The sequence below is a fragment of the Triticum aestivum genome, chromosome 3B (genome assembly GCF_018294505.1).
Source record: "Triticum aestivum cultivar Chinese Spring chromosome 3B, IWGSC CS RefSeq v2.1, whole genome shotgun sequence".
NCBI lineage: Eukaryota > Viridiplantae > Streptophyta > Magnoliopsida > Poales > Poaceae > Triticum > Triticum aestivum.
In genome coordinates, this window is record NC_057801.1 from 783,950,012 (window position 1) to 783,961,263 (window position 11,252).

At 44.4% G+C, this 11,252-nt stretch overlaps 1 protein-coding gene across 1 annotated transcript in view; it reads left to right on the forward strand.

Annotated features, from left to right (window-relative positions):
• The window catches only part of LOC123072406 (protein LIFEGUARD 2), a 40,051-nt gene that overhangs the window by 21,047 nt on the left and 7,752 nt on the right, over positions 1-11,252 (forward strand). The window lies entirely within an intron of this gene.

Here is an 11,252-nt window from a genome sequence, read left to right on the forward strand (position 1 = left end):
TTTGATGTACCGAAGTTTGTTCGGAGTCCCGGATGTGATCACGGACATGACGAGGAGTCTCGAAATGGTCGAGACATAAATATTGATATATTGGAAGCCTATGTTTGGACATCGGAAAGGTTCCGGGTGAAATCGGGATTTTACCGGAACACCGGGGGGTTACCGGAACCCTCCCGGGGGTTAATGGGCCTTAGTGGGCCATGAGGGAGAAGAGGAGGGCCGGCCAGGGCAGGCCGCGCCCCCCTCCCCCCCTAGTCCGAATAGGACAAGGAAGGGGGGGGGGGCGGAGCCCCCCTTTCCTCTTCCCCTCCCCTCTTTCCTTCTCCACCAAGGCAAGAGGGGGAGTCCTACTCCCGGTAGGAGTAGGACTCCTTCAGGCGCACCCCAAGGGGGCCGGCCGCACCTCCCCCTCCCTCCTTTATATACAGGGGCAGGGGGGCACCCCATAACACATAAGTTGATCTACGGATCGTTCCTTATCCGTGTGCGGTGCCCGCCTCCACCATATTCCACCTCGGTCATATCGTCATGGAGTTTAGGCGAAGCCCTGCGCTGGTAGAACATCATCATCGTCACCACGCCGTCATGCTGACGGAACTCATCCCCGAAGCTTTGCTGGATCGGAGCCCGGGGATCGTCATCGAGCTGAACGTGTGCTGAACACGGAGGTGCCGTACGTTCGGTGCTTGGATCGGTCGGATCGTGAAGACGTACGACTACATCAACCGCATTGTCATAACGCTTCCGCTTACGGTCTACGAGGGTACGTGGACGAACACTCTTCCCTCTCGTTGCTATGCCAGCACCATGATCTTGCGTGTGCGTAGGAATTTTTTTGAAATTACTGCGTTCCCCAACAGCTTTGACCAGCAAGGTCGGATTAGTGTGTGGCTGTCAAGGCAGTCTCACGTTTTCCGTGGTCGAAGAACACTCGGAGTGACCCTTTAATAGATTATGTCGCGTGGACCGGGCATTTTAAGCGTAAGAGACGCGTAATGCGGTATTGCGTTAAAGCGGGCGAAAGCTTCACGTCCCAGTAGTGCTTGATGGCCACTTTTGAATGGGGCGACATGGAAAATGAGCATTTCGCAACGGAGGTTGTCGGATGAACCGAACACGACCTCTAGTAGTACAGAGCCTGTACAATTGGCGTAAAGGCCAGGCGTCACTCCTTTGAAGGAAGTGCTGCTATGGTGAATTTTGGTAGGGTCTATCCCCATTCTGCGGATGGTGTCCTGGTATAGCAGGTTTATGTCGCTGCCGCCATCCATTAGGACTTGTGTGAATTGTAGTCCGTCGATTATGGGATCCAATACCAAAGCAGTCCCTCCTGCGTTTCGAACACTTCTGGAGTAATCCTGATGGTCGAAAGTAATTGGTTTAAACATCCAATTTCGGGACTCTGATGGGGTGGACCGTGTGGCGCGTGTTTTAGCAGGTGCCGCACTATTTTTCCTTGTTATCACATGAAGTGAGTTCACTGTTTTGACTTCTAGTGGGAAAGTCTTCTGTTTTCCGGCGTGCTGCTTGTGGGGTTCGTCGTCGTCTTCGCTTGGTGTGTCGAGCCCCTTGTGTTCGGCGTTAAGTCGGCCGGACTGCTTTAAGACCCAACAATCTCTGTGGGTATGATTTGCAGGCTTCCCGGGGGTACTATGTATTTGACATATCCTATCCAACATTTTGTTTAGGTTGGATAGCTCATCACTGTTGTCCTTAAGAGGCAGTGTTTTATTATTCGGCGAAGAGCTTTTGAATCCGGCTTTGACCGCCGTGCTATTTGGGCCATTTTCCTTATTTCGGCACTGATCTTTTCTTCGTCGTGATTTTCCATTTCCATCCCTGACCTCGGATGTACTTGGGTCGCTGGTGCTGCATCTTGCCAGCCAGCTATCTTCGCCCGCGCAAAAGCGGGTCATGAGGCTTGTTAGCGCGGCCATTGTTCTTGGTTTTTCCTGGCCGAGGTGTCTGGCGAGCCATTCGTCTCGGACGTTATGCTTAAAGGCAGCTAAGGCTTCGGCGTCCGGACAGTCGACTATTTGGTTCTTCTTGGTGAGGAACCTATTCCAGAATTTGTGTGCTGACTCTCCGGGCTGTTGAGTTATGTGACTTAGATCGTCTGCATCCGGAGGGCGGAAATAAGTCCCCTGAAAATTTGCTCGAAACGCATCCTCGAGCTCTTCCCAACTTCCAATGGTATTTTCCGGGAGGCTTTTGAGCCAATGCCGAGCTAGCCCTTTGAGCTTCAGGGGTACGTATTTTATGGCATGGAGATCGCCTCCTCTGGCCATATGTATGTGTAGGATATAATCCTCAATCCAGACTCCGGGGTCTGTTGTTCTGTCATATGCCTCTATGTTTACGGGTTTGAATCCCGCTGGAAATTCATGATCCAGTACCTCATCGGTGAAACATAGTGGGTGTGCGGCGCCCCTGTATTTAGGTGTGCCGTTGTCTTCAAACACTCGGCGGGTTGTGTTGCTCCCTGGAGTCTTCTTTTTTGGCCCATAGATGGACCTGACCGGGCCATCCTTTTTGCGAGGATCCTTATGTGGATCGTGTCCTGGCTTGTGTGCGGCGCCGCTTGCCGCTCTTAGCCTGTCATCTGGTCGTCTATCCGGCCAGGTGACCTCTTTCTTTTTTGACTGTGGGGGCTCTACGGCCTCCTCGTCAAATTCGGGCAACAGCTTGCGCTTCGGGTAGCTCTTTGCCTGGTAACTATCGCCGTATTTATCTGCTGTATTGAGTACTTTGCTCCATCTCATTCTGAGTGCGTCCTCCGCTGTTTTGAGCTTCCGCTTTTGCTTCTTCAAACTTCTTGCAGGGGCGACGAGCCTTTTATGAAGGTTCTTATGCTCCAGTGATTTGTCCGGTGTGAGATCGTCTGGACTGTTGTTTTCGTCGGGGATGGGTTGCTTGTCCAATTCATCCTGTTCGGATGGTTGCTTGGTGGCGTGTTCGTCGTCCACTGCTTCGCCCTGCTCTAAGGCCGGGTCAGTATGGGTGCCGTTGTTATCGAGGCGGGACTTCGGGCGGCGCTTGCGTCGCCGTTTTGGTTGTTTGTCGGGGGATTTGTCCTTCGCCACATCCCGTTGTTCCTTGTTATCGCTTCCTTTTGGCGTATCCACCATGTATACGTCGTGAGTTGAGGTGGTGATGTCATGCTGCTCTAGATCTGTCAGCAAAACAGCTCGAAATGAAAACAGAGGATAATTGCGTGATACGGTGGTCAAAGCCTTCGGGAGATTATATAATGAATTTTTACCGACCAAAATACGTAACGTGCAAGAAAATGGAGTCCGGAAGGCACACGAGGTGGCCACAAGACATGGGGGCGCGCCCAGGAAGGGTGGGCGCGCCTTCCACCCTCGTGGAGGCCTCGTGTCCTTCCCGGACTACTTCTTTATTTCCAAAGTTCTTAATATTCCAAAACGGATAAAAATTGCCATTAGAATTGTTTTGGAGTCGTTTTACTTACCGTACCACATACCTATTCCTTTTCGGAGTCTAAAATGTTCTGGAAAGTGTCCCTTATGTATTCTTCCGGGGTTACGGTTTCAATAATATTAGTTTCAACATTGATAGGATTACCTGAGATATAATGTTTAATTCTTTGACCGTTCACCAGCCTCGGACTTGTGCCTTCGAAGTTGTTGATTTTTATGGCACCGAAACGATAGACCTCCTCGATAACGTAAGGACCTTCCCATTTAGAGAGAAGTTTTCCTGCAAAAAATCTTAAATGAGAGGTGAATAATAACACATAATCACCTACATTAAACTCACGCTTTTGTATCCTTTTATCATGCCAGTGTTTGACTTTTTCTTTGAATAGCTTGGCATTCTCATAGGTTTGGGTTCTCCATTCATCAAGTGAGCTAATATCAAATAACCTCTTCTCATCGGCAAGTTTGAAGTCATAGTTGAGCTCTTTAATAGCCCAATATGCTTTATGTTCAAGTTCAAGAGGTAAGTGACAAGCTTTTCCATAAACCGTCTTATACGGAGACATACCTATAGGATTTTTGTATGCAGTTCTATAGGCCCATAATGCATCATCATGTTTTTTGGACCAATTCTTTCTAGATCTATTCACAGTCTTTTGCAAAATTAATTTGAGCTCTCTATTGCTCAACTCTACTTGACCACTAGACTGCGGGTGATAAGGAGATGCGATCATATGATTAACATCATACTTAGCAAGCATCTTACGAAAAGCACCATGAATAAAATGTGAACCACCATCAGTCATAAGATATCTAGGGACTCCAAACCTCGGAAAAATAACTTCTTTAAGCATTTTGATAGAAGTGTTATGATCATCACTACTAGTTGGAATAGCTTCTACCCACTTAGTAATGTAATCAACAGCAACTAAAATATGTGTGTAACCATTAGAGGCAGGAAAAGGTCCCATATAATCAAAGCCCCAAACATCAAACGGTTCAATAACAAGAGAATAATTCATAGGCATTTCTTGACGTTTAATAATATTACCAATTCTTTGACATTCATCACAAAATAAGACAAACTTACGAGCATCTTTGAAGAGAGTAGGCCAATAAAAACCGGATTGCAATACCTTATGCGTAGTTCTATCTCTAGCGTGGTGTCCCCCATATGATTCAGAGTGACACTTGCGTAGGATCTGTTCCTGTTCATGCTCAGGTACACAATGTCTAATAACACCATCTACTCCATTATAAAGGTGTGGGTCATCCCAGAAGTAATGTCTTAAATCACAAAAGAACTTTTTCTTTTGCTAGTATGTAAAACTAGGTGGTATAAATTTAGTGACAATGTAATTAGCATAATCAACATACCAAGGAGCAGTACGAGAAGCATTAACGACCGCTAATTGTTCGTCAGGAAAGCTATCATCAATAGGCAGTGGGTCATCAAGAACATTCTCTAACCTAGACAAGTTGTCTGCAACGGGGTTCTTAGCCCCCTTTCTATCAATAATATGCAAATCAAATTCTTGGAGCAAGGGAACCCATCTAATGAGTCTAGGCTTAGCATCTTTCTTTTCCATAAGATATTTAATAGCAGCATGATCAGTGTGAATAATAACTTTGGAATCAACAATATAAGGTCTAAACTTATCACAAGCAAACACAACTGCTAAGAACTATTTTTCAGTAGTAGCATAATTTCTCTGGGCAGTATCAAGAGTTTTACTAGCATACTGGATAACATTCAATTTCTTGTCAACTCTTTGCCCTAGTACAGCACCTACAGAATAATCACTAGCATCACACATGATTTCAAAGGGTAAATTCCAATCAGGTGGCTAAACAATAGGTGCAGTGATCAAAGCTTTCTTAAGTATTTCAAATGCTTCTACACAATCATCATCAAAGACAAAAGGAATATCTTTTTGCAATAAATTAGTCATAGGCCTAGAGATTTTAGATAAGTCCTTAATGAACCTCCTATAAAAACCGGCATGACCAAGGAAACTTCTTATACCTTTTATGTCCTTGGGACATGGCATCTTTTCAATAGCATCAACTTTAGCTTTATCAACTTCAATACCTCTCTCAGAAATCTTATGCCCCAAGACAATGCCTTCATTAACCATAAAGTGGCACTTTTCCCAATTCAAGATGAGACTAGTGTCTTCGCATCTCTGCAAAACTCGATCAAGGTTGCTCAAGCAATCATCAAAAGAGGATCCATAAATGGAGAAATCATCCATGAATACCTCACAAATCTTTTCACATAAGTTAGAGAATATAGCCATCATGCATCTTTGAAAGGTAGCAGGTGCATTACATAAACCAAAAGGCATACGTCTATAACAAAAGTACCGAAAGGGCAAGTAAAGTAGTTTTTGATTGATCCTTCGCTAACATAGGTATTTGAGAGAAACAAGAATAACCATCTAGAAAGAAGAAATGTGTGTGTTTGGATAGTCTTTCTAGCATTTGATCGATAAAAGGTAAAGGGTAATGATCTTTCTTAGTAGCTTTATTTAATTTATGGAAATCAATTAGCATCCTATAACCTATAATAATTCTTTGCGGGACCAATTTATCTTTATCATTAGGAACAACAGTAATACCTCAATTTTTAGGAACACAATGGACAGGGCTTACCCAATCACTATCAGCAACGGGATAAATTATACCTGCCTCAAGGAGCTTTCTTACCACTTCTTTTATCTTAGGATTCAATTGTAGTTGAGGATCTCTAACTGGTTTGGCATCGTCCTCCAAATTAATTTTGTGTTGGCATAAAGTGGGACTAATGCCCTTGAGATCATCCGGAGTATATCTAATAGCAGCACGGTGCTTCTTCAGAGTTGTCAATAATCTTTCTTCTTCTTGCTCTGAAAGGTTAGCACTAATAATAACAGGATATATTTTCCTTTCATCAAAATAAGCATACTTAAGATTATCAGGTAATGGTTTGAGTTCAAACACGGGATCACCCTTGGGTGGAGGGGGATCCCCTAGAATTTCAACAGGTAGGTTGTGTTTCAGAATAGGTTCCTGTTGAAGGAACACTTCATCTATTTCCCTTCTTTCCTTCATAAACATATCATTTTCATGGTCTAGCAAATATTGTTCTAACGGATCAGTAGGAGGCATGACAATAGAAGCAAGACCAATAATCTCATACTTACTAGGTGATTCTTTATCACGGGGTTGTCTATGAAACATAGCAAAATTGAACTCATGAGACACATCCCCTAAGCCAATCGTAACAGTATACTTTTCACAATCAATCCTAGAATTAACTCTATTCAAGAAGGGTCTGCCAAAAATAACGGGACAAAAGTCATCTTATGGGGAACCAAGAACAAGAAAATGAGCAGGATATTTAACCTTCCCACACAAGACTTCAACATCTCTAACAATCCCAAATGGCTTAATAGTATCCCTATTGGCAAGCTTAATAGTAACATAAATATCTTCTAATTCAGCGGGTGCAATATCATGCATAATTTCTTTATATAAGTCATAGAGTATTGCACTAGCACTAGCACCCATATAACATAAGCCATGATAACAATGATCTCCTATTTTAGCAGAAATAACAGGCATGCCTACAACAGGTCTATGTATCTTAGCATCTGGTCTAGCAATATTAGCAGTCTCACCATAGAAATAAATAACATGCCCATCTAAATTATCATCCAATAGATCATTAACCATAGCAATGCTAGGTTCAACTTTGATTTGCTCAGGAGGTGTATAAGTCCTAGTACTACTCTTATGAACAATAGTCGAAGTTTTAGCATGATCCTTTATCCTAACAGGAAAAGGAGGTTTCTCAACATAAGTAGTAGGAATAATAGGATCACTATAAGTGACAGTCTTTTCTTCAACTGTAAGAGGTGCAACTACTTTTACTTCAATGAGAGGATTATATTTAAACCACTTCTCCTTACGGAGATCAGCGTGAGTAGCAAAAGATTCACAAAAAGCAGCTACTATCTCAGAGTCAAGTCATACTTAGCGCTAAATCCACGAAAAGCATCGGTATCCATAAAAGATTTAACACAATCAAACTTAGGTGTCATACCTGACTCCTTACCATCGTCGGAACCCCAGTCTTCAGAGTTGCGTTTAATTCTTTCCAATAAGTACCATTTGAATTCAATAGTCTTCAGCATATAAGAACCAGCACAGGAAGTATCGAGCATGTTGCGATCATTGGGAGAAAGACGAGCATAAGTTTTTTGAATAATCATTTCTTTTGAGAGATCATGATTGGGGCATGAATATAACATTGACTTAAGCCTCCCCCAAGCTTGAGCGATGCTTTCTCCTTCGCGAGGCCAAAAATTATATATGTAATTACGATCACGATGAACAAGATGCATCGAATAGAACTTCTGGTGACATTCCAACTTCAATCGTTTATAATTCCAAGATCCGTATCATCACATAGCCTATACCATGTCAATGCATCTCCCTTCAAAGATAAAGGGAAGACCTTCCTTTTGACAACATCATCGGGAATACCTGCAAGCTTAAATAATCCACAAACTTCATCCACAAAGATAAGGTGTAAATCGGGATGCAATGTTCCATCTCCTGCAAAGGGATTAGCTAACAGTTTCTCTATCATGCCCGAAGGAATCTCAAAGTAAATATTTTCAGTAGGTTCAATAGGTTGAGGAGCAACTCTTTGCTCTTCTGGTCAGGGTGAAGATACCCCTAACAAGCCCCTCAAAGGATTAGTTTCCATAGTAACAAGTGACAGAAAATTTCAGCACACTATATAAATGTTTCCTTACGAAGTTCCACTCACCAAAGGCGCTTCACTCCCCGGCAACGGCGCCAGAAAAGAGTCTTGATGACCCACAAGTATAGGGGATCTATCGTAGTCCTTTCGATAAGTAAGAGTGTCGAACCCAACGAGGAGCAGAAGGAAAGGACAAGCGGTTTTCAGTAAGGTTTTCTCTGCAAGCACTGAAATTGTAGGTAAGAGATAGTTTTGTGATAAGATAAATTGTAAAGAGTAACAAGCAATGAAAGTAAATAAAGTGCAGCAAGGTGGCCCAATCCTTTTTGTAGCAAAGGACAAGCCTGGACAATTTCTTATAATGAGAAAAGAGCTCCCGAGGACACATGGGAATTATCGTCAAGCTAGTTTTCGTCATGCTCATATGATTCGCGTTCGGTACTTTGATAATTTGATATGTGGGTGGACCGGTGCTTGGGTACTGCCCTTACTTGGACTAGCATCCCACTTATGATTAACCCCTATTGCAAGCATCAACTACAAAAGAAGTATTAAGGTAAACCTAACCACAACATTAGAGATATGGATCCAAATCAGCCCCTTACGAAGCAACGCATAAACTAGGGTTTAAGCATGTGTCACTCTAGCAACCCATCATCTACTTATTACTTCCCAATGCCTTCCTCTAGGCACAAATAATGGTGAAGTGTCATGTAGTCGATGTTCACATACCACCACTAGAGGAGAGACAACATAGATCTCATCAAAATATCGAACGAATCCCAAATTCACATGACTACTAATAGCAAGACTTCACCCATGTCCTCAGGAACAAACGTAACTACTCACAAAGCATATTCATGTTCATAATCAGAGGAGTAATAATATGCATTAAGGATCTGAACATATGATCTTCCACCAAGTAAACCAATTAGCATCAACTACAAGGAGTAATCAGCACTAGTAGCAACCCACAGGTACCAATTTGTGGTTTTGATACAAGATTGGATACAAGAGATGCATTAGGTTTTGAGAGGAGATGGTGCTGGTGAAGATGTTGATGGATATTGACCCCCTCCCGATGAGAGGATCGTTGGCGATGACGATGGTGATGATTTCCCCCTCCCGGAGGGAAGATTCCCCGGCAGAACAGCTCTGCCGAAGCCCTAGATTGGTTCCGCCAAGGTTCCGCCTCGTGGCGGCGGAGTTTCATCTCGTAAGCTTGCCTCTTATTTTGTCCAGGGTAAAAGCCTTCATATAGCAGAAGATGGGCACCGGAGGGCCACCAGGGGGCCTAGGAGACGGGGGGAGCGACCAGTAGGGGTGGGAGCGCCCCCACCCTCCTGGCCTAGGTGTGGGCCCCCTGGTAGTTTCTTCGCTCAATAATTCTTATTAATTCCAAAAATAACTTCCGTGGAGTTTCAGGATTTTTGGAGCAGTGCAGAATAGGTTTCCAATGTTTGCTCCTTTTCCAGCCAGAATTCCAGCTGTCGGCATTCCCCCTCTTCATGGTGAACCTTCTAAAATAAGAGAGAATAGCCATAAGTATTGAGATATAATGTGTAATAACAACCCATAATGCAATAATTATTGATATAAAAGCATGATGCAAAATGGATGTATCAGGCCTCAAGTCTCCTCCGGGTCTTGGGCCTTCAGTAAGCTTGCTTCGTGAACCGCCATCTTCAACATCTTCATAGGCCTTTTCATTATGAACCGCCAGTGGTATGACCCGGCCCCTCCTGGGCGGGTCATACCCAATAGTTATATCCCCAACATTAGGCCCCAGGTTGATGTGAATTTGTTTGTATCAATCTTCAACACTTAGAAAAAAATCCTTCCTCATCTGTCCTTGCGGGATCTTGTAACCCGCCGTGACCTCATCTCCCAGAATTATGGTAACCCACCGTGACGTCATCTCACATTAATATCACACGAGGCCCAAATCTTAATATGTCATCACTTTTAATGAACCTCCGAAAATCGAGGCGTCTGTGTTGTCACATATCCATTTTTCAGTCTCCTTGATCCTCGCGCATGCCATCTATCTCTTGCCTTATAAATAGAGCCAGGAGTCCTTTTCACTTTCCCCCTTGCCTCCTCGTCTTCATCCTCTTCCTCACGACGTCTCCAGCACTCAAGCTCCGCCGCCGCCGTCGACCGTCGTCACTGCCTCAACCTCGGCCGTTGCATCAACCTGATTGTACCAGATCTCGTCTGCGCGCCTCCGCTATTCAAATGCCCCGGTGAGCTTTTCTCCTTCCCTCACCGTAGATCCCATTAGGGTTTGTTCGAGTTTGTCGGAGTTCATCTTCTTTCCTCTTTATTTCTTGTAGTTTTGATCTGACACTACTAGGGAAAACCCTATACACAGAACTTTAGCAGTAGCGTGGGTCAGAAAAGCATGCTGGTGCTAATTAGCAGTAGCGCGCTAGAGGAAACCGCGCTGCAGATAAAGATCTAGCAGTAGCGCGTCTTGCTGAACACACGTTACTACTCAAATTCCCACGGCTTAGCCCATAGGCTACACATAGTAGTAGCGATCTATGACGAACCGCGCTACCGCTATGTTGTTTGTAGCAGCGTGTTTTAATATAAACTCGTTGTTGCTAAAGGTTATAAAATTAAATGGAAAGAGAATGGAAAGGTAATTGAAAATGAAAGAAATAGAATAAGGTGAAAGGAAACAAATAAAATGTGAAGAAAACTAAATGGAAAAGGGAAAGAAGAGAAAGGAGTAGCAGTAGTGTGTATCAGAGAACGCGCTGTAGCTAAGATAGCAGCAGCGCTTTTCCCGGAACACGCTACTGCTACTTCTGACTTAACCACGGGGTTCGTCCTTCCCCACGCCACTTTCCCCCAAATCCAACTCTCTCCACTCTCGCCGCCGCCGTCGCCCGTCGCCCGCCGCGCGCTCTCCGCACCCTCTACGCCGCCCCGACCCCCGACCTCAACACCGCCCCCGCCCCCGAGCTCAACGCCGCTCCGGACGCTGCCCCAACCCTAGATTCAACGCCGCCCCTGCCCCCGACCTCAACACCGCCCCGGACGCCGCC